This window comes from Notechis scutatus, chromosome 2 (assembly GCF_049901735.1).
Source record: "Notechis scutatus isolate UNSWTSFEM ecotype Mainland chromosome 2, rNotScu1.2, whole genome shotgun sequence".
NCBI classification, from domain to species: domain Eukaryota; kingdom Metazoa; phylum Chordata; class Lepidosauria; order Squamata; family Elapidae; genus Notechis; species Notechis scutatus.
The window spans coordinates 84,702,424-84,727,166 of record NC_142010.1 but is presented as its reverse complement, the minus strand read 5'-3'; the positions used below and the strand labels follow the sequence as shown (position 1 = coordinate 84,727,166).

The 24,743-nt window shown below is 38.2% G+C and overlaps 1 long non-coding RNA gene across 1 annotated transcript in view; it reads right to left on the bottom strand.

The window, feature by feature from the left end:
* Positions 1-2,077: 2,077 nt before the first annotated feature.
* LOC148132109 (uncharacterized) overlaps positions 2,078-24,743 on the bottom strand; it is a 59,356-nt gene continuing 36,690 nt past the window's right edge. The window contains exon 4 of the long non-coding RNA XR_015747597.1: positions 2,078-2,244. This is a non-coding gene — a long non-coding RNA (uncharacterized LOC148132109). The remainder of the gene's footprint in view (positions 2,245-24,743) is intronic.

The window sequence follows — 24,743 nt, the reverse complement described above, 5'->3', positions numbered from 1 at the left end:
TGCAAGGATGTGTCATGGCTGCTTTTTTATCTCTTCTCCTTCCCCAATTAAGTACAGGAGCAGCTTGTTAAAATAACAATTAGGGTTGGGGCACCTCTTACAAATCAAAGTTACTATACGGCATTTCAAAGAAAGATGCAATAGAGTGTCTCTCCATTTTGAATGATATTTCAGCATCCCTTTCTTTCTCTTACCTCATATTCTTATCAGTTGTAAAATAACCCCCTCTTTGTCCACATGGTCCAATCCTCTCTAATTAACATTCTTCATGAGATCTTTCTAACCATGGGGCTCATCTGGGCACAAGAAACTAATGATTCCTGTAACCCTTTAGCTTCAGAAATAAGAAAACACTATTATTTCCTCTCTAATTACTAGAATGTTTGTGTTTAAAAAAAATCAAATGCAACATGCCCTAGGGCACATTAAACATCTCTCCCTAATTCTAGCCCAAAGATGGCTTGCTGACCATTCTTCAATGGCATGTCTGCTTAACATAGCCTTCATTTCATCCCCAGCCTATAATCAAGGTCAGTTAATTTTGGATTTGTCTGATCGGATATGACAATGTGCCGTCCTCTCCTGAGAGAAGTTTTATTATATTCACAATTTGTGTCGTATTTAATGAAACTATGGTAAAAATGCAGAAGAGGCTGGAATCTGCTCAGATCTATTGGTTGCTTTGAGGCCGTGTAGGAATTTATCCCTCTAGCTTCTCCCTCAGGCCATTAGGAGAAGCAGCTTCGAGATCTCTAAAAAAAGTTATAGACCAGAATCTCTCTAAAGCAGCTGTCTTGAATATGCTAGTCATCTTAGAGAGGTCCTGGTCTACCACATTCCCTAATGAGCTTGTTGCTACAATAGTGATAGTAAGTAGACCAGACTTTTACTTAATGGTAGACCAGGACTTCATATAGTGACCTGCCTATTAGCCCCACATCCAAAAGCAAGTTGCTCTGTAATGTCACATGTTTGCTATCCGACAGGCAGGTCACATCTAGTCACTAGAATTGTAATGTTATTTAATCGTTCTGACAGATGGCATGGTTAAACACACCGTACCATCCATCCATCCATCCGAACTCACTTCACAGCCCACAGCCCATAAGAGGTAGAGCAATCTCTGGATGTTTCCCCCCAATTGGGTAGAGGGGGAGTTCATTTGTCTCTGCACCATAATGTGCCCTGCAGTAATTTATCAGAACATGGTCACTCTCCTTACTGAGACAAAGTTGAGACTGGTTACATAGATTGATCAAACGATGCTAGCGTATTCTTCTGCTACTTCACAGACTAGAGAAAAGCACATTAAACTGACTGTCTAGATGTGCCCCTAAGCAGCAGATTTAGGTAACAAAAAATATTCTCCCTTGGTTTGATTTTGTGAGGAGGAACTACAAGCAGATAGACCAAGATGGAGTAAGACTTTTTATGTTTGGCTGGTGAATACAAACTTTGAGCAAATATCTGAATTATTAAACTTAACAACATTTCTTAATTTATCAGGCACTTCCCTTGATTTGTGAACTTCCTCCAGTCCCACATTTTGACAAAAAGACCTGAAGAAAGTACTTCACAAAGCATGTTAGTGTGAATGAAGTATTTCTCTGAAGTACAGAGAAGGCTCAACCAGGCTATTTCAAAGTCCTTCCCAGATTAGTTCCATAAGTGTGCATGGCCACTACACTAAATATTTTTAAAATAAGTTTTTTAGGCTTTTTAAGCTTCCAGGAGAGGGGTTTTTGTTCACACCAACCCACACTGCTTTGCAAAGCACAAACCTTTAAATGCTTTGCAAAGCCCCATTTAAATATAATCTTTGTTTAAAAGATATACAAGCCATGATCCCATTCATCTAGCATTGAAGACGAATAAATGAATGAATGAATGAATGAATGAATGAATGAATGAATGAATGCATAATTCTTAACATTGACTGAGAAGGCTGGAGAAGATAGATAATTTAAAAGGGCATGTGATATCTCTGACTTCCATGACATAAACTAGTAGACATAAAGTTGAAATATTTTTAAGTATTCAGCTGATTATTTAATCAGTTAACTATTTTTTTTCTCTTGGAAGTAAATTAAGTAAAAACATGGTCAAACAACATGGTCCAAAGCATGGGTGTCAAACTCACCTCGTCAAGTGATGTTTCACAACATTTCCATCCTTCGCAGACCTGGGGTGGGCATGGCCTGCGTGTATGATGCATCCAGTCTGCGGGCAGCTAGTTTGACATCCCTGTTCCAAACGATGGTATATTTTTATTGGTAAACAGCTTTAGAAAAGGGCTTGATTTTATGTCAGCTTTCAATCTTCATATAATTCACACCTATCCATAATCAGGCAAAACTATTTTGGCAAGGTGGTTTCACAGTTAATATGTTGTGGTTTATCTGACTAGCAATTTCAAAAGAACTCCAACTAACATTTCTAAATCTAAGTACTTGTGATGCTCAGTATTTTATTCAATCAGTGAACATTTGTCACATACTTTTAAACAATGCTAAATGAATTATTGAGCAATATTTATGTAGTTGTTTCAATACTTTCCCCTAGAACCCTTGATCCACTACTTTAAAGAAGATAGTAGTGCACAAAAATGAGATAGAAATAATATACACAAAGAGAAATTTTGACAAGTGTATTTCTATTTGATAAACTATATTTGCTGTGGAAAACAGTAGAAAAGATGTAAAGAGGGGAGGAGATACTTAGCTTGCTATTTATATCACTGAAGCCCCTTTCATTTAACCTAAAGATGAAGCTAGCTCTAGTACAGGCAATCCTTAGTTAACCACTTCATTCAGCAATGATTTGAAGTTATGACAACACTGAATGAGGAAGTTACTGATTCTTGAAGTTGTGGTCATTGCAGCAATCCTGCAGTATTTTGTAACCTTCAGCACAGATTTCCAACAAGCAAAATTAGTGAGAGCAGCTGGCAAGAGGTCCCAAATGGCGATCATTGAACTGTGCAGGATTCATTTAACAACCACAGTGAGAACTGCCTTTGTAAATATCATGTGATATTGCACTTTATGATGGGGTTGCTTAATGATGGGAGTTGCCAGTCCCAAGTGCCATCGGTAAGCAAGGTCACTCATAGTAGCCCATCAGTAAAGAATCATAGAATTGTAGAACCAGAAAGGATCACAAACATCACCTGGTCAGCCTTCTGCAGTATGCAAGAAAAATCATTTAAAACCACCTGGAGAGGTAGTTTGTCCAGCCTCTTCTTAAAAACTTCCAGAATGGAAAATCCATAACCCCCTAAGTAGTTTATTTCACTATTGCACAGATCTTACCAGTTTTTTTTCTCTTACATTTCATTTTTCATTACTATTCATTTATCTTTCAGTTCAGAACCAGTGTGGTCTAGTGCAGGGGTCCCCAACCACCGGTCCGCGGACCGGTACCGGTCCGCGGAACAACTCCTACCGGGCTGCGGCTTGCTGGCGCCGCCATCTTTTTCATGAAAAAGTGCTTCCGGTGAGCTTTTCCGGTAGAAAGCTCACCGAAGCACGTTTTCATCAAAAAGATGGCGCGCCAGCGCTTCCGGTGAGCTTTTCCGGGTGAAAGCTCACCGGAAGCACGTTTTCATCAAAAAGATGGCGGCGCCAGCGCTTTGGTGAGCTTTTCTGGAGAAAGCCATTTCTACCCAGAAAAGCTCACGAGCGTTAGCGCCCCTATCTTTTGATGAAAACGTGCTTCCGTGAGGTCACCGGAAGCACTTTTTCATCAAAAAGATGGTGGCGCCCAGCTGATGCCGGTACCGGGCCGTGGCGTCCAGCTGATGCCGGTACCGGGCCGCGGCGTCAAAAAGGTTGGGGATCACTGGTCTAGTGCTTAAGGCACCAGGCTAGAAAGCAGGAGACTGTGTTCTAGTCCTGTCTTAGGCATGAAAGCCAGCTGGGTGAACTTGGGCTAGTCAACGGGTGTCAAACTCAATCATGTCACGTGACATATCATGACCATTTTTTGCTATTGAGGAGCCGGGGTGGACATGGCCTGCATGTGAAGCATCCTGCCCGCAGGCCGCCAGTTTGACAGGCCCAGGCTAGTCACTCTCTCTCTTAGCCCAACTCACCTCACAGGGTTTTTTATTTATTTATTTATTTGTTTATTTATTTATTTGTTTATTTAATTTATATTGCCACCTATTCGCTCGTGACTTGAGGCGGTTTACACAATGTAAAACCATATTTAAAATAAAAAATAAAAATAAAAAACAATAAAAACTAACAAAAAGAATCAAATTAGTAAAGTACAATAGAACAAAATTTGGATTTTTTTTAAAAAAATTATGGAGATAATAGGAGGAGGAAATAGTATTAGATATGTTCGTTGCCTTAGGTTATTTATAAAACTAATAAATGTGGGAAATAAATAGATGGATAAATAAATAAATTCAAATTCAATATAGGACCTATAGGTTACTGTAATATACACCTATTATTTCTTGGCCTAGTTCCTGAGGCCACTGGAAAAATGTTTTTTGTCATTTTCCTATGGTTCTCCTCACTGACATATCTTCTCCTTGGTCATCTTTTTTCCTCCTGATTAAACATCCCAAGTTCCTTCAGACTTCCCAAGGCATGTCCTGAAGTCTCTATATCACTTTTCTTGCCACTTTTCTTGTATATATGTGGAAGGCCATCTTGAAAAGACTTGATTCTTTTTACAAATAAGTTAAGGAGGAAGAGATAAAATCTGAAGGTGGGGAATTGAATTGAAGTAAGGCTCATGATGAAAAAAAATTGAAAATTAAGTCTTAAGGTCAAATTTCCACAACCCATCAACATAGCCTGATTCAAAAGCATGTAATCCTATTGTACAATTTTCTTGAGCACAGTTCAGTATTTTTTTAAAGCAACCTTGAAGAGGAGTCATGAGGGAAAAAAAGGGGGGAGGCAGAACGTTGCTAACATTAACATCCTCTCTTTTTTAAAAAAACAAAAACCACTATTTCCTGAACCACAGAACACAGCATTGCCTGATAGAAAGGTGATACTAACACTTTTTTTCATTAAAAAAACATACAAACATACCCATACATTATTCACGTTTGAAGTAAGTAACGGAGCAAAAGAAAAGAACAAAAAATATGAATCCAAAGAAATTAAATACAAAAAGGATATAAGAAACATAAGAAATTAGGAAATTAAATATAGAAACATAAGAAATATAAGAAATTAGGAAATTAAACATAGCTGAATCTTGATTTTGTCCTATTCTCTAGAGCTCTCCAGACCTTTTTATCTATGCTTCCAACATGTCCATAGATCATTATGTATGTTGGCTTTTGAAGCTTCTCATCTCTCTGCTTTTATGGTTCTCCAGGGGTCTCCAATCCTGGCAACTTTAAGACTTGTGGATTTTGATCTTCCGGGTTGAGCACTCCTCGCTGACAGACTGTAGATCACAACTGTCCGCGGCTATGGTCCATGCTCTTTCTTTGGAGAGCCCCAATCATTGTGATTAGGGGCTGAAGCTGCCTTGGAGGGGTGGTGGAGTAAGGGGAAGCTGCAAGCCAGGTTGAGAGGAGCCGCATCTCCCCTCCTGGGCTTGGTCTTTTCCCCCGAAGACAACTGAAGCGGTTGTCCAAAATGGCCACCCCAAAGAGTAGGACTCAGCCTGATTAAGATATGTGCAGGAGTGAAGAAAGAGGTAGATAACATCTGAGCCGGGACAATTGGGCGAAACAACTAATCAAAAGTACCCCAGGATTAAGGTAACATTGAACTTTTAAAAAAAGAAAAGTGAGCGGCAGAAATATAAAGGGACAGGAAAAAAATAAGAAAATAATTTTGACAGCTAAGCGGGGCTTCGAACTGGGAAAGGAAGAAGCCAGAACTAAAGACTTAATTAAATTGGACTAAAATATTTTGGCAATAAACAGGCATAAAATAAAGCTGGACTGAAGATTGTCAAAAAATAATAATAGTAAAATTTACAAATTGGAGACTGGATTGTGTTGGAATATTGAGGTTCGAAAAACCCTAAATAATAAAATAGGGGGAAAAAGGTGAAGACTTTGCATAACGGAGAGTGCCATCTTCTGACAAAAACTTAAACTCAAACAAAAGGGAAATCATCCTGTTTCTGTATGAACTTATGTCGATATAATGTTAAAGAAATATTGAAACAAAGTAAGAATTTTAGAAAGTGAAAACGGAACCAGAATAAAGAAAGAAGCAAGGAGAGACTGACTGTGGGATTGATTGATGTTTTTGGTATACACCCTGGGTTGGACCAATTGAGAACTTTAGAAAACTTGAAGAAGAAAGAAGGAAAGTAAAAGTGTTTTTTTGTGGACTTCAATGATTATAAAATATAAGAGTGTGTAATGATAATATCTCTTCGGGAATTAAAATTGAACTTAAAAATATGAGAGAATTACTACAGGAAAGAGGCAAATCACTTTGCTCTGTGTTAGAAGAAATGGAAATGGCGATTGAAGAACAAGAAGAAAGAACTTCAGAGGAGGAGGAGTCAACTCAAGCAGAAGCCATTTTAAATAGACAATTAACACAAAGAACACTACAAAGACGAGGGGAAAGAAGGAAGGCTAAAAAGTTGAGATTTAAGAAGATAATCAAAAAGGGGAATACCTGTGAAATCAGGAAAGGTAGAAAGGCGGAGCAGAAAAGGGGAAAGGAAGATATCAAGAAAGAGAGAGATATAAACCGGAATGAGAAAAGATATAGGAAAAAGAGGGGGAAGAGAGGTAGTAAGAAACAGGTACAGGAAATAAAGAAACATGGAAATAGTAAAATGTTGAAAAGAAATTGTTTTTTCAGAGATAATGGTTGATGAATTAAAAAGGGGATTCTGCAGAGTGACAAGGGGTAACAAGAATAAATTTGCTATTAAAAATATTTAGAAAATAGGGTAATATAGATTATTAAAGGAGGGATAGATACTGATAAATCCTTATTAGATGAATATACATTTTTATTTTTATCCTTAAAAGAAAAGTTAAGGTCTATTGAAGAAATTGTAATAATTGAAATGAACGTGAAGATGTTTAAAAATGAGGTCAATATCAGTGACCAGGAATTAAATAGTCAATCTTTCCCTTTTATCTCTTTGAAATTAGAAATAAAATGGGGGGGGGGGGAATATAATGCGGAATCCAAATGAAAAGACATAATGATTATTATTGTAATTACTTAAAAATAAAGGTTTATTGGGAATTAAGATGAGGGAATAAAGGTATATTTTAACCACTGAGTTGTCACACTCAAAGCAGTAAAAGCGGGGAAACCTATGCTTGTTTCTTTTTCTTTTGTGTTAAAACTTGTATTAATCTAGAATTTATAGAAAGAATGTGTGATAGAAAGAAAATATGACAAATTAAAGAACTATTTAAATTAATAAACTAATACAGACTATTAAAAGGAAGGAGAGACATTGGTAACTTTTTTAAAAAATTAGGCAAACATATATTGTTATTTTTGTTTTTAAAATAAATATCAAAGGATTATATTTGAAATAATTGAAATGAAATGAAAGGATGTTTGGATTGTGATCAATGTAAGAGACTAGGATTAATTTGCTTGTTTCTCTCCTTTCTGAAAGTTTGGAATGGAAAAGGTAATAATAGAATTAAGTATGCATATATGAATGTATAACTATTGTCATATTTGTATGCAAAAGTGATGACCCGGAAATTTGTTGTCCACTAAAATGAGCTTTTTGTTTTTAAGTGAAAAATTGAATAAAATTTGTTTAAAAAAAAAAAAAGACTTGTGGATTTCAACTCCCAGCATGGCTGGCTGGGAAAATCTGGGAGTTGAAGTTCACTAATCTTAAAGTTGCCCAAAAGGTTGATACTCTTTTGCCCTTGGGCAAAATCATATTCTGGTGCCTCCTATAGTTCGGTTGATCTTCCAATTTTGTTAGGAATTTTTAAAAGGCGCTCTCTTGTTTCTTTTTTTTTTTTTTCCCTTCCCTTCCCTTTTTTTTTTTTTTTTTTTAGCTTTGTGCCTCTGATTTTTAGCCCTGGACAATTTTTTTCTTTTCTCAGAAATTTCCACCCTATTTACTGTGAATTGCAGTACATATCTTTAATTACCTCAGCACCCATTAGTGCAAAATTATATTTAACCTTCAAGCAGGCACAATGACACACACATACTACTGTTTACTTTATTCTGTTTTTCAGAAATCTTTTCAGTTTGAGTGTCCTCTACAATTTGGAACCTCTAAACCTAGAATTGGCCCCGGAGGATGTCTTGTGTTCTACCTAACCAAGGCTTTCTCAGTTTTCTCCTTCTTTCAGATGAGTCACCCTTCCTTCCTAGATGGTTTGAGATTCATTCCTCATTCATTCTCTTTATAGGATTTAACTACTTACCTCAATATATTTCTTTCATTCTGATTACTCACTTCTGTGTCCATTCATTCAAGACTCATTCATTCTTGCTCCCTGGTTGAATGTGCACACTACTGAACAACCTCATTACCCCTGTGTTCATTTAACTTTAGTATTTTTCCTGTCATACCAAATCATCACAATCATATAACAAAGTGGGCAGAAGTATAATTATACACATTTTCACTTAGTAACTCCTTATGATGGACCACAAACTATTCACTAATCTTTCATCCAAGATTTGTGCACCTTAATCTTTCTCCATTCGTTAACCTATAATGAATGAATGAATGAATGAATGAATGAATGAATGAATGAATGAATGAATGAATGAATTCTTTATTGGCCAAGTGTGATTAGACACACAAGGAATTTGTCTTGGTGCATATGCTCTCAGTGTACATAAAAAGAAAAGATACATTCATCAAGAATCATAAGGTACAACACTGAATAAAGTCATAGGGCAGTGGTCCCCAACCTTTTTTGTACCAGGGATCAGTTTCACGCAGAAACACTTTTTCAATGGCCGGGGGGGAGGGGGGGAGAAGGAGTCCGAGTTTGGTGGTTTGCTTGCAGACATACCTGACTAGGTAACATCTGATGTTGTTACCTAGTCTTGTAATAAAACGTCTGCCAGCAAACCACCAAGTTCAGGGAGCGCCAATGCCTCCTCATTGCAACCCTGAGCGACAGATATTCTCTTCTATTGGGACATTTAAAACGGAGGGTTTCAGCTGCAGATTCAGGAACTGCACCTGGCTGAGGAGCGTCTTCAAAACTGGGCGCTGGGCGGCGGCGGCCCGCGGCTGTCTCTGCGGCTGCAGGACAAGTCCCTGCAGGACGGCTGAGAAGCCCCGCCTCTCGGCCCTGCCTCCTTCAGCCTCATCCCTCAGGTGTCTGCCTCGTTCCTCTCTCAGTCGCTCTCTCGCTCCTCCACTAGCCCAGGAAGAAACTGCTTCAAAGAAGCTGGCAGGGTGGCTTTTCCTGTCAGCGCAGCTCCTCCGAAGCGCCCGTTCACCCCCACCCCGCCGCCCGCGGTTCAATCCAGTGGTCCGTTCTGCCTGCCTGCCTGCCTGCCTTCGTTTCTGGTTGTTTCAGAGCAGCTTCGGCTGAGAAAAAGAGGCGAATAGTTATTATTCTCAGGCGAAGCTGCTCCGAAACAATCAGAAACGAAGGCAGGCAGGCAGGCAAAACGGAGCACTGGATTGAACCTGGATTGATTGGCGGTGGGGTGGGGATGAATGGGTGCTTCAGGGGAGCTGCGCTGACAGGAAAAGCCACCCTGCCGGCTTCTTTGAAGCAGTTTCTTCCTGGGCTGGTGGAGGAGCGAGAGAGCAACTGAGAGAGGAACGAGGCGGGAGGAAACCGAAGCCGCTGAGCCGGAGAGCAGGACAGGCTTCGGTTGCTTCCTCCCTCCCCTTCTTTCATTTGTGCCCTTGATCCATGATCCCAGCAGCATTCACCAAAGGTGAAGAAAGCCGCCATTTTTATTTTATTTTTTATTTTTATTTTCTTTGTGGCCCGGTGCAAAGTGATCCACGGACTGGTACCGGTCCGCGGCCCGGTGGTTGGGGACCCCTGTCATAGGGTACAAATAAGCAATCACATCATACAAGGAAACAGTCAATATAAATCATACGGATACAAGCAACAAAGTTACAGTCATACAGCCACAAGTGGGAGAGGATGGTGATAGGAGTGATAAGATTAATAGTAATAGTAATGCAGACTTAATAAATAGTTGGACAGCGTTGAGGGAATTATTTGTTTAGCAGAGTGATGGCATTTGGGAAAAAGCTGTTCTTGTATCTAATTGTTCTGGTGTGCAGTGCTCGATAGCAGCAATCGCCACCAGTGGGCAGCTATAAAATTTTGGTGGGCTGCAGAGAAATCTCACCCCCAGAGCACTCCCCCCCAAAGCAATTAATCCAGGCTGCGCAGAAACACAAGGCTGTGCTGCCCACATGGCCACCCACATGGAAACCCTCCCCGCCCACTCACTCCTTACCTGGAAAACTTGCTTGCTAAATTGCTATTTTTCCTTTTTCCGACCATCAGCTATTCTGCTGTACTGGGAGATTTAGATTAGCTAGGAAGCAGGAAATGGTTGGATTTCTTGCTTTCTAGCTAGTTTTTAGATCTTCGGCTCTGCTTTTAAGCACAGCCGAATCTCCCTTAGGACTGAAGGTTCTATTATTCAGTGCAGACTCACAGCAAGCAAATTTTATGTGACAGCTTCAACTGCAACAATACGAGAGCACACAACAGATACAAACTCAATGTTAACCACTCCAAACTTGATTGCAGAAAGTACAACTTCAGCAACAGAGTGGTCAATGCCTGGAATGCACTACCTGACTCTGTAGTTACATCCTCAAACCCCCACTCCTTTAACCTCAAACTATCCACTATTGACCTCACCCCATTCCTAAGAGGTCTGTAAGGGGCATGCATAAATGCACCATCGTGCCTCGCGTCCCTATTCTAATGTCCCCATTTAATCATACCTATTTTCTGTATTCTTACTCAAGTTTATACTTATACCTATTATCTTGTAAGTGATTGACAAATCAAATCAATCAATAAATAAATAATAAATAGATTCAGGTAGCTGATGGCAGATAGATAGATCACTGAATGATTCTGTGAGCAACTCAATCTGCCTGCCTGCTTTGCCTGATTTTGGGTAAAAGTTGTTATTTTTTATATAAAAAAAAATCAATATTTACATACATGGTGTGTTGTGATTTAATTTTATGAGTTTGCTTGCAACCAAATTTTATGTGACAGACTGAGCTAGCCGATGGCATACAGATAGATTTATGAATGAATCTGTGATTCCGTGAGCAACTCAATCTGCCTGCCTGCTTTGCCTGATTTTGGGTAAAAGTTGCTCTTTTTATATAAAAAAATCAATATTTACAAAAATATTTATAATATTTACATACAAGCCATGCCCAGCCAGTCACATGACCACCTAATCACACCCACAAATTAGGCCATACCACAGAATCAGTTAGTGATCCCTGGGATTTAAAATTATGAGTTTGGTGGTCCCTGAGCATTGTTTTGAGGGTAGGAGATGAAACAGTTTATGTCCAGGATGTGAGGGGTCTGTAAATATTTTCACAGCCCTCTTTTTGACTCGTGCAGTATACAGGTCCTTGATGGAAAGCAGGTTGGTAGTAATTGTTTTTTCTGCAATCCTAATTATCCTCTGAAGTCTGTGTCTGTCCTGTTGGGTTGCAGAACCGAACCAGACAGTTATAGAGGTGCAGATGATAGACTCAATAATTCCTCTGTAGAACTGTATCAGCAGCTCCTTGGGCACTTTGAGTTTTCTGAGTTGGTGCAGAAAGAACATTCTTTGTTGTGCTATTTTGATGATGTTTTTGATATTAGGTGTCCATTTTAGGTCTTGCGCAGGGGTGGGATTCTACTGGTTCGGCTCAGTTCTATAGAACTGGTAGCTCTGAAGAGCAGCTGACACTGAACTGATTCTCTCTGAAGATCTTATTTTCTTCAATTGGGCCCACCCGCCTGCCTGGGCTCTAGGCTGCCCTTTATTCTTACCTTAGTTGCTTTGCATGGCACAGCTGAGAGCTGCGCATCAGCAGGAGATGGCGATTGCTTGCAGGAGAAGTTGTTTTGCAAGTACTGCGCACGCACGGGAAACGTGTGCATGTGGGCTGAGGAATTCTGGGAGTTGAAGTCCACAAGTCTTCAAGTTGCCAAGATTGGAGACTTCTGGTCTAACATTTATACATGGGTCTTTTTTTAAGTGCAATTTTTAAAAATATATTGTTGTAAAACCTATACATTATTATTACTTTAATGCAGTGGTATTTATACAGGCTTGATTAAATATTAGGTCTACTGTTTAAACAATTTAGACAATTGCAGATATTGTACAAAAAGGATTTATCAATCTTAATTATGCTGTAAATGTTGGCATTAATGAGTATAATGTTATATCCCTTCAGAACTGAATATAACATTAAAAAAACAGTTCAAGTTGGCATTGAAGTGTTTGTTGTACAATAATGCATTTTGGCCTTAAGTTTTGATATTAAGTAATATACATGGAGGAGGAGGAGGAGTTTAATTAGGAGAAGGAATGAAAGAGAAACTCCCTAATGGTGAGAACAATTAACCCATGGAACAGCAAGGAGGGGGGGGGAGGAGAAGGGGAAGAAAGAATTTGAGATTTCAGGAAAAAATGCCAGAATATATACTGCATGTAGCACTGAATGAATATTGAACAGAAGCTCTCTAAAACGTGGTTATAAATGCATCAGTGAAAACAATCCAAGTGAAGCCTTTTCTGGCAATGAACAGTTAGCCAAAAGCCAGACTAATACAAACATTATTTAATGTAGTAGGATGGAGGAATTGTTGCCAATTATAATTATACTCCCCCACTCTATTCCCACAAACTATTATGTCCTCATCTTATGACTAATATTTTTACCCCTATGGCAAATATTCTCCCTATTTGTATTCAGTTTTGTGGTGTCTTTAATGAGTAAGACTCTCTTATTACTTTTTAATTGCTGCCAAGTGTTTTGATACATAATGCCTCCACAGCTGCATGCTTCCTAGATGAAGCACATGGCTCACTTCAGTTTAAATAGCTGGACTCCTTTCGAAAGTAAATGTTGGGTTTATCCAGACTTAATATAAAACCAGTCTACTACATTTCCAGGTTGCATAATATGCTTTAGTGGAAGCATTGCTACTGCTAACTGTATTGCTAAACAGTGTCATCAATTTTTTTATTGGAATTCCAGTAACAACTAATCAGCTAATAAACGCCAATGAATGCAATAGCAATTCTATTACGACTTTGAAGTTAACATTTATTAAACTTTATTTTGCGTGAATAAATAGGCTTTCTTCCTCTATTTCTCTTCTATACTGTCAATAAAATAAGAATGTTTACTGAAATAATAAACTAGTTGACAAGCTTTATTTTTTTCACAGTTTTATTGAACACTTGATGTCTTTGTAGGATGTTATCTGAGTATATACAATGATTGTTCAACCTGTTTAAACCAATACCTTAACAAGACTTTACTCAAATCTTCCAGTGTTCTAGGTTACATGCCATGCTGACTCATAAACTACAAAATGGGTTAGGTACCTGTCAGACTAAACAATGTTGGCTACTTTACAGTACAATATGTCATGTGACTAGGTTATTAGGAATTTCATGTAAACTTGCCTCTCATTTCAATTGTGAGGGCTTTCAGCGTAGGAGTCATCAATTAAAGTACAAGAATAAAATATTAAGCTGTCCTCCTTTCTTGAAGTATTACAATGGATGGAATGGACATTAATTAAGACCTGATGTTTCACAGCAATGGATTGGGAACCAGAACAGGATAATAGAAAGAGTAGACCTTTGGGGGAAGAGAAGTCTTGCTCCTGGAGAGAAATATCTCCAGTATCAATGGTCTTCTGTTTGCAAAATACAGTATGTCACATATCTCTGTCTCCTCCTGCAACCAGAAAAGGAAAGTTTCTGCAGGATGGATTCTAGTCATTGCTGTTATTCCAGCAGAAGTATTAGTCAATGTAGGCTCTGGGTAGCCTCAGCCAACCAGGGTATGTCTCCTAGGAAAGTTAGCTTTTGTCTGATTTTTATTAACTGGATTTTAGCATAATGCCAGATTTGTTGCTCTTCTCTTTTTTCAAGATAAAAACTGGCTTAGTTTGACATAGTGAAATGGCTTTGCCTCCAGAAGTTGTGGGTGCTGCACCACCAGAGTGTTTAAGATGATTTTGGACAACGGTTTGTCTGAAATGATACTGTTTAAGGTTTCTTGCTTGAGCTTGGACTAGGAGTTGGACTAGGCAGTTTGATTGACAGACTTGAATATTGGGCACTATCTAACAAAATGAATATTGGGCACTATCTAACTTGAATATTGGGCACTATCTAACAAAATGAAGTTGAAATGAACTATCTAACACTGGAAGTTTTTAAAAAGAGATTGGACAACCATTTGTCTGAAGTGATGTAGGGTTTCCTGCCTAGGCAGGGGATTAGACTAGAAGACCTCCAAGGTCCCTTCCTTCTATTCTATTCTGTTCTGTGTTCTATTATGTTCTGTGTTCTATTCTATTCTCCTCCACGGTTCCTTCCAACTCTACTATTCTATTACATTTGAGTGCAGCTGGGTTTACACATCACATTAAGGTTACAACCTGAGTAAGTTACAACCTTGTGTTCATTCAAACATACAAAACACCATTTTAGTGTTTGTGGCTTACTTTAATTTCAATCTTGAACTCTGGATAGAGTAAGTTGCTCAGGTTTTTTTTTTTTTTTGATGCTGATACTCAGAGTTTCTGAACTCAGTCATTTTTAACACATACTGTATGGACTTCTGCCCAACCATCCCTTCTCATCTTCTGTAGAGAAGGCTGAGATTAAAGATAATGATAAAAAGAGAAATATTTTTTCTATTGCTTAGATTATAATGAAAATCTGTGCCACTAAGTCAGTGGGACTTTGATGCCTGTCATTTTTTCTGCCTGGGCTCCCCCCCACCCTTAAGCAGATTTATTTATTTATTTATTTATTTATTTGATTTGCCAATTGTTTACAAGATAGTAAGTATAAGTGTATACATAGTTGTGGATACATGAAATGGGTACATATAAGAAAAATAAAAGAATAAGAGAAACAATAGGACAGGGACGGTAGGCACGTTGGTGCGCTTATGCACGCCCCCTACAGACCTCTTAGGAAAGGGGTGAGGTCAATAGTAGACAGTCTAAGGTTAAAGTTTTTGGGGTTTGGGGAAGAGACTACAGAGTCGGGTAGAGTATTCCAGACATTGACCACTCTATTGCTGAAGTCGAATTTCCTGCAATCAAGTTTGGTGCAGTTTACTTTGAGTTTGTATCTATTGTGTGCTCTTGTGTTGTTATGGTTGAAGCTGAAGTATTCATTGACGGGTAGGACATTGCAATGTATGATTTTATATACCATGCTTAAGTCAGACCGAAGACGGCGTAATTCAAGGTTTTCTAGTTCAAGAATTTCAAGTCTGGTGGTATAAGGTATTCTATAACGAGTAGAAGAGTGGAGAACTCTTCTTGTGAAATATTTCTGGACTTTCTCAATTGTGCTAATATCAGATACGTAATGAGGGTTCCAGACTGATGAACTGTATTCGAGTATTGGTCTAGCAAATGTTTTGTATGCTCTGGTTAGTAGTGTGATATTACCAGAGAAAAAGCTACGTAGGATTAGGTTAACAACTCTTAATGCCTTTTTGGCTATGTAGTTGCAGTGGGCTCTAGCACTTAGATCATTAGAGGTGAGTATTCCAAGGTCCTTTACAGAGCTTGAGTCATCAACAAGATCTTGACTATTCAGCTTGTATTTTATTTTCTGATTTTTTTTGCCAATATGTAAGACAGAGCATTTATTTGTTGAGATTTGAAGTTGCCATTTGTTTGACCATTCAGATACATAGTCAAGATCTTTTTGTAGGGTAGCAGTATTGTCTGTGGTATTGAACAGCTTTATATCATCAGCGAAGAGGACGCAATTGCTCTTAATATGATCACAGAGGTCGTTTATGTAGAGTATGAAGAGAGTTGGTCCTAGAACACTGCCCTGAGGGACACCACTATTGACAGGTACTGGATTTGATAGGACGCTCCCGATTTTGACCATTTGTTGTCTGTTTGATAGGAATGCTTCTATCCAGTTATTCAGTTGTCCAGAGATACCATAGGATTTTATTTTTAGGAGTAGTTTGTCGTGTACCACTGAATCAAAGGCTTTACAGAAGTCTATGTAGATTGCGTCTATTGCTTTGCCCTGGTCGAGTTGTGTCGTCCATATGTTTTTGCAGTGTAAGAGTTGCAGATTACAGGATAGTTTTTTTCTGAAACCAAATTGTTTATTGGAGAGTAGGTTGTTTGTCTCTAAGTGGAGCATGATGGATTGGTTAATAATTGATTCCATGACTTTACAGGTGACGCAGCATAAGGAGATTGGCCTGTAATTTTCAACTAGGCTTGGGTCTCCCTTTTTGAAGATGGGGATGACTGTGGCTTGTGACCATAGGTTAGGCAAGGAGCTGGTCCTGAAAGATTTTTCAAAGATTATGCTTAGAGGTTTGGCTATGGCAGTGGATAGCTTTCTTAAGAAGTAGGCACATATTCCATCCGGTCCAATAAATAGAGATGGTTTTAGGTTGCGTAGTGCTTTTTCAACATTGTCTTCTGTGAAATCGATATGTATTAGATCATTGTTGTTATCTGTGGTACGGCTAGGAAATACTGGGCATGATCCATTGCTGTTTACAAATACTGAGCCGAAGAATGTGTTAAAGATGTTGGCTTTTATGGTGTCGTCGTTGCAGTCTTTACCATCAGGTCCTATCAAGGGTGGGATAGACCTTGAGTCTTTTAGTTTGTTGTTTACAAAATTGTAAAAAGCTCGGGTGGAATTGGTGCTTAGAAGGTTTTCCTCTTGTTTAATGTGATAATTGGTGCATTCAGTCTTTATCTGGTGGCATAAATTTTTGTATCGGTTTTTGAAATTGGCAACGTGACCAGATTTGTTTTTCCGCCAGAGTGATCTCTTTTTGGATTGAAGTTTCCTTATTGATATGGGTAATCTGCTTTTTTGTTTTGTTTTGGGAGTTGTTGTTGGAACATATAGTTTGATGACTCTTTTGACTTCAAGTAAAAATATGTTGTAATGGTCTTCAACAGTATTGCATCCAGTGAATAGAGATTGCCAATCAAGGGATGAGAGATCGTTGTCTATAAGATCATAGTTGCCTTTTTTGAAGTTACACTTGGGGATTACATCATTGTGGTGATTTTTGTGTGGACGTATGTTGAGACAAAAGTCAATCATATTGTGGTCACTACTGGAAAAGGGTTCTTTAGTTTGTATTCCGTAAATTAAATTATTTTACAAGTTGGCACAATAAAGAATGAGCAAGCAAAATAGCAGGTTGGAACACAGGCAGCACAGATCAGGGCTATAAATTTATAGTAGCTGCCTCCAAATTTTATCTGGAATGGCCCAGATGTAAATTCCATAAAACAAAGATCCCTGGAGGGTGTTTTTTTTTTTTTTCCTGAGAACTCCCTATTTGCCAGAGCAACAGCTGCTATGATCTGTCTTATCCCTTCACTAAAAATATAGACAGAGCAACCTTGACTTTAAGGACCTTATGTGCCTGTGTGTGTGTTCTTGTGTTTGTTCATGTGTATTAAATCACACAGATAGAAAGGATAGAAGATAAAAGATTGGCCTTCTGCAAGCTATCAGATGAATGACTCCTTTCTGATTTGATGCTCTCTGGGTTTCTGACCCGATGCCTCCCACATGCCAAAGATAGGCAATTGACAGCTCTGGATCTTTGGAGTGATTACTTCCAGAAGTCCTTTCCAGCATGGCCTGGGGTATGGGAATTTTAGTCCAAAGCATTTAGAAGCCACAAGGTACCTAGTCATGTTTGACCATGTTAACCAGTTACTGCCTTAAAACAAAATGTGAAGCGGCATCTTTTGGTGGTAGTGGAGTTTCCAATGGTTTCTATCTCAAAGTAACCACATCAATAGATGTAAAGAAGTGAAGAAGTTGGAAGAGAAATGAAATGTTTTCCAGGAAAAAAAGAAGAAAACTCAACTGTTTTTTAAAAAGCATCTTTGGGACAACCATGACCTGGATGATTGAGACTCTCCATACATGTAACCATATCAGTACCATTTCTTTTCTTTTCTTTTTTTTTTTAAACAAAGTTTTTATTTTTTACAACAAAAACATACAAACATAAAACCGTCTTTCAATTATATATATAGTTTGTCAGTTGGTTACAATCTTTTGTGCTATCCTTTTTTTACCATTACTCACAAGTTATATAAATTCTCACCTTATCGATCTAGCTTGTGCTTATATAATATCAATTATTAAACATTCATTTGAATATTTTTCCATCATTTTATACGAGATATTCTAATTTTCATTATGATTTAATCTTATACATTCATCCAATGGTTATATATTTTATACTGTATTCTATATCAATCTATTAACTTTTATTGTAAGGCTTACTAATCTATTTCTTTACCATGTCTTTTTATCTAACCATTGATAAAATAAATCCCATATCATATAAAATTGTTTATCCCCTTGTTCTCTAATTTCAAATGTCAATTTACTCATTTTGGCACAGTCCATGATTTTCTTAATAATTTCCTCCTGCATAGGTATTTTTTCATTTTTCCAATTCTTAGCAAATACAATTCTAGCCGCTGTTAAAACATTTACAATCAAATATTTCAATTCTTTACAATATATTTCCGGTATAATTCCTAATAAAAATATCTCAGGTTTAAAGTCTATGTGTCGTTTTGTCATTTTTTTCCAACCATGTATGGATTATAGTCCAATATCTTTTTGCATCCGAGCATGTCCACCACATGTGGTAATATGAACCAGGTATCTGATGACATTTCCAACATTTATCCAATTTGTTCTTAAACATCCTCGCAATTCTCATCAGGGGTAAGTGCCACCTGTAAAACATTTTATACAAATTTTCTTTATATGCAGTTGACATTGTCATTTTATAGTTTTGAGACCACAATTTTTGCCATTTATCTAAGTCAATCCCATATCCGAAATTTTTCCTCCACGCAATCATTGTTTCTTTTACTTGTTTTTCCTCTAATTTAAACTCTAGCAAATGTCCATACAGTTTTATGATTGCTTTTTCATCAGTACCTGTCAAAATTTTATCTAAATCAGTCAACTTATCATAGATACCTTCTGTTTTAACATCTTTATCAAATCTAGATTGTATTTGCAAATATGAAAACCAATTCATTTTTACACCTTGTTCTTCCAACACTTGCATAGATTTAAGTTCACCCTTTTCATTCAATATCTCACCATATCTAACTGTTTGTTCCTTTTTATATATTATTGGATAGGAAAAAGCTTCAATAGTAGATAACCATAGTGGAATTTTTAAATAATATTGCTTTTTTATCTTCTTCCAGCTTAGAAACAATGCTTCTCGAATATAATGTCTTCTAAAATACCTCTGCGTTTTAGTTCCCTTATACCAGAGGAAGGCATGCCACCCTAACAGCAAGTCATATCCTTCTAAATTCAAAAGTCTAGTATTCCTTAGTGTTATCCACTCCTTTATCCACATCAGACTCGTCGCTTGGTAGTATAATTCCCAATTGGGCAAAGCAAATCCTCCTCTAGTTCTTGCATCTTGTAGCAATTTAAGTTTTATTCTTGCTTTCTTCCCCTGCCAAATGTATTTTAGCACTATTTTGTTTAAATCTTCAAAAAATTCTTTCCAATCTGATTGGAATTATCTGGAATAAGTATAAGATTCTAGGCAATACATACAAGCTATCAGGTGAATGACTACTTTCTGATTTGATGCTCTCTGGGTTTCTGACCTGATGCCTTCCACATGCCAAAGACAGGCAATTGACAGCTCTGGATCTTTGGAGTGATTACTTCCAGAAGTCCTTTCCAGCATGGCCTGGGGTATGGGAATTTTAGTCCAAAGCATTTAGAAGCCACAAGGTACCTAGTCATGTTTGACCACGTTAACCAGTTACTGCCTTAAAACGAAATGTGAAGCGGCATCTTTTGGTGGTAGTGGAGTTTCCAATGGTTTCTATCTCAAAGTAACCACATCAATAGATGTAAAGAAGTGAAGAAGTTGGAAGAGAAATGAAATGTTTTCCTGGAAAAAAAGAAGAAAACTCAACTGTTTTTAAAAAAGCATCTTTGGGACAACCATGACCTGGATGATTGAGAATCTCCATACATGTAACCATATCAGTACCATTTCTGAATACAGCAAGGTAAACAGCCTTAAGTAGTAAAACTGCAACATTTTCAATGTACTCCAGGATCTCTAATGATACAATAGAGTCGAATAAAAACTTTATTGTCATTTTAAATGTACACTAATCAGCATACATTAAAATGAAATTTCATTGCATCCAGCCGTCAAAAGATAACCATTATGCATATGCCCACAGACGTACACATATATGACACAGAGAAACACCACAGTCTAGTTTGAATGAATACATATACATGGCGAAAAAAAAGAACCTGCAAGTTTACCAGATTGATGACATAGGGAACAAAGCTGTTACAGAATCTGATAGTCCTGCTATAGCTACTTTGAAACTTTTTTCCAGAGGGGAGCAACAGAAACAGACCGTGAAGTGGGTGTGTGGGGTCTCTAACAATGCTTTGAGTTCTAAGCACCTAGTGCTTATAAACAGTATTCACATTGTTAGATATAATGCTTCTCAGCTGTCCTTACCGGTTACCACTCTCTATATGGACTTTCTATCTGAGGCACTGCTGCCACCAAACCAAACAGTGATGCAGTTTGTTAAAATAATCTCAATTGTGCCTCTGTGAAAATGTGGCCAGGACAAAAGGAGAAAGATGTGCTCTCCTCATCTGATGCAGGAAATGCAAGCATTGGTTTTCACACTTCACTGAAGATAACTTACAAAGAGACCAAGTCAGATTGTTAGTTATCTGCACCCCCCAAATACTTAATAATATGATCACCTCCACAGCTGCAGCCTTGATACAAGTTAAATATAAGTTCAATAGTTGCAGAGGAACAAATGTCCTTTTTGGTGAAACAAGGACATTATGGCAAAAAAAAAAAAAAAAAAAGCTTATAAGCAGGAGATGTATTCTGACCATGCAGTAAAAACATGTACCTTAAATACAGAATTCTCTTCTAGATAATTTAACGAAGCTCAGAGCCTTTCAAATGTCATAAGTTTCTGTTTCTTTGGTTAAAGGAAGAGGTGACATGGCAGTGGCTTTTGAGTGATGGAAAAACTTATGTAGATTTTTTTTTTCTCCCCTTCATATGCGGTAGTCACGGTAATGAGTTACTTTTGTCCTGTACAGCTTCTCAAAGGTTTATGCAGAGTTCAACTTCTGCTTTTCAAACCAGAGGATTATTCTTCTGATACTTCCTCAGGAAGTAAAAGTGCAGACAGAGGTGCCATTTATTTTCATTCTGTTCAACACAACACTTTTATTAGGGCTAAGCCTATCTTTTACTTCCTGGACTACAGTTTCCACAACACCTTAAGATGATGGAAACATAGTCTTCTAAAAGGCAGCGGGCTGAGTGATTTGGATTGTCAAGTCACATGGATTCTTTTCATATTTGCTACATCTCTTTTACAGTCTCTGTATTAAGCACCTGCGCATACCCTGGTTGCTGCTTGGGGCTGATGAAAAGGCTCTATTGGCATTGTATCACAGGTTCTTTTTCATGGTTAAATGTCAAAAAGTGGTATCTATTTTCAGTATACAGGGCACAGCTCTGCTGCTTTGCTTTCTCCTCTTCCACTAGCATCCACTAGCTGGCAGGAAAACATCCCTCAGTTAGTTTTCTGTCTCTGCACAGAGGTGGATTTATAAACTGTACAGATGCAGATAGATAACTCAACAAGACGTCCATAACAAATTACATTTATTGGTTCATCAGGTATCCTCATAACACACGTTTGTGGCGAAGTTCTTCTTTAATGACCAATCCTTTGTATATCTGCCTTGTAGTAAAAGATGGTTATCTCCTAACCCATCTCGTAGTGATAGAAAGAAGCTGCCATGAGTTAGACTTAGAGAGTTCAGGCAAAGAATGAAGAAAACTCCCCCAACCCATCAAGGGTCAACCAATCAGGATTACAGATGTGGCCATGTGACATGAACTACATTTCCCAGGATACCTTTAACTACTTTACCATGATGCATTCCCTTAAGGGGACGGTTCATAATTCCTAAGTAACTGTCCAATTCCCATAGACTGGCTGGGACAGCATAGTCAGCGTTCTTAACACAGGTAGGGCTTGAAGGAATAAGACAGCTTTGATAGACAATTCGAGACTTTGAAGGCTGCAAACTCTGAAATTCAGAGCCAACCAGCCTTCCCATCACTCAGGTTCAGACGGAATCTGCATCCATGAATGAGGCGTGGCTCTTGGTAACATATAGAGGCAAAATACACTGAGGCAAAAGATACAGAGAATCTGCTATTTGAGATACAGATTTTGGAGTTCTTTTAAAATGAAGGATACAAGCTCAGCAGAAACCTGTAGATTGAGTTTGGAGAAAAATAGAATTTACCCCTGCCACAGCGGCTTCTGATTCTCTCTTATACACATTCAACTGAAGGAAGTAACAGAGGTTTTGCTTAAAAAAGACACCTGTTGCTTTGGTAGAAGTAGGTAAGCAGACTAACCAGGAAACTGTTAGTTTCCCCCCACCCTTATTTCCTGTTCTAGTATTTACTTGCCTGCATAGGTTCAGGAACTTTATGTAATCAACTTTTTATTCAGTTCTCAAGCTGTGCTTAGCTATAATATTGTCTTTTAACTACTGTTGTAATTTGTAATATAATTTTGAATCCTTTCATAGTTTTTCTTCTGAGATGCTAGCTAGATTAGATAGCTCCATTGCTGTGGTAGCCATTCCTATTGCCCAGGGTTTGCATATTTGCTTTGCATAATCTTTACATACATACATACATACATACATACATACATACATACATACATACATACATACACACACACACACACACACACACACACACACATATATTAGATACTATAGTAGATAGAGGGTAGATAGATAGATAGATAGATAGATAGATAGATAGACAGACAGATAGACAGACAGACAGACAGACAGACAGACAGACAGACAGACAGATAGATAGATAGATAGATAGATAGATAGATAGATAGATAGATAGATAGATAGATAGATAGATAGATAGATAGATAGATGTCTGCAGCAGATCACTGGCAGCTCTTCCTGTTGCACGCATTTTATGATTTTCCTGGAGCACTGAATTTTCTGTTGTTGTTTTACTTATTAATAGATGCTTTATCACAATCCAGACAGCTCTGGAGTTCCAGATCTTTTGTAAGACAAGTGTTCTGAATGAGTGCATTCAGAGAGAACTATGATTGTGGCCGATAATTCAGTTCCTTTTGGATAGAAATTTAACACTTTTCTCAAATAACACTATGTGGCTCCCACTATACACACAATGGTCAACAGCTATTCAGACTGATTTAGGTTGTTAAGTTGTGATGCTGGTACAGCTAGGCATGATCTAAAGCTGCTTTATGGATTATTGTGTGTTAGATCAGTGGCCCTGGCTTTCTTTCCGGCTTGGTAGTCTGCCAAGGCAGGGGTAGAAGGGATAGTTGTGTGCAATTGGCAGGTGCATGTGTGAGTGCACACAGCTCCATTTGCACTTGCACAAACGGAGCTTCATGCATGAGCTCACATGCTTACCACTCACGGAAGGGGAGCTTCATGTGCGAGCATGAGTGCTTGCCACTTGCGCAAGTAAGGCCATGTGTGTGCACACCTTTGCCTGCCACTCACACAGCCTGGTTCTGAACAAGCTGCAGCAGCCAGGTGGGGCGGGGGAGAGGATGGTTTTATGAGAGCGCCCACCACTCATGCAAATGGAGCTGTGCACACACTCACCTGCTAGTCGCGTGGCCTTGGGGTTGGGGATCCCAGTGTTAAATGGTGGCAATGTCATGAGGACATGACAGAAAAAAAGTATAGAATAGAATAGAATTGTGTGTGTGGACACACAAGGAATTTGTCATGGTGTAAATACTCTCAGTATACATGAAAGAAAAGATACATTTGTCAAGAGTCAAGAATCTTAAGGTACAACACTTAATAATAGTTATAGGGTACAATAAGCAATCAAATATACTAAGAAACAGTCAATATAGATCGTAAGGATACAAGCGACGAAGTCATACAGTCACAAGTGGGAGAGGATGGGTGATCAGTAGTGATGAGAAGATTAACAGTAATAGTAGTGCAGACTCTGTAAATAGCTGGACAGTGTTGAGGGAATTATTTATTTAGCAGAGTGATGGCTTTTGGGGAAAAACTGTTCTTGTGTCTAGTTGTTCTGGTGTGCAGTGCTCTATAGCGTTTTGAGGGAAGGAGTTGAAATAGTTTATGTCCGGGATGTGAGGGGTCTGTAAATATTTTCACAGCCCTCTTTTTGACTCGTGCAGTATACAGGTCCTTGATTGAAGGCAGGTGGGTAGTAATTGTTTTTTCTGCAGTCCTAATTATCCTCTGAAGTCTGTGTCTGTCCTGTTGGGTTGCAGAACCAAACCAGACAGTTATAGAGGTGCAGATGCTGAGCATATTGGTGCTACCATATAATGCAAGTGAAGAAAAAGCATTATGGACTTTTGCTGATCAGGACTGAACAATGACGCTTTAAGGATTTATTTATAAATAAGAGAT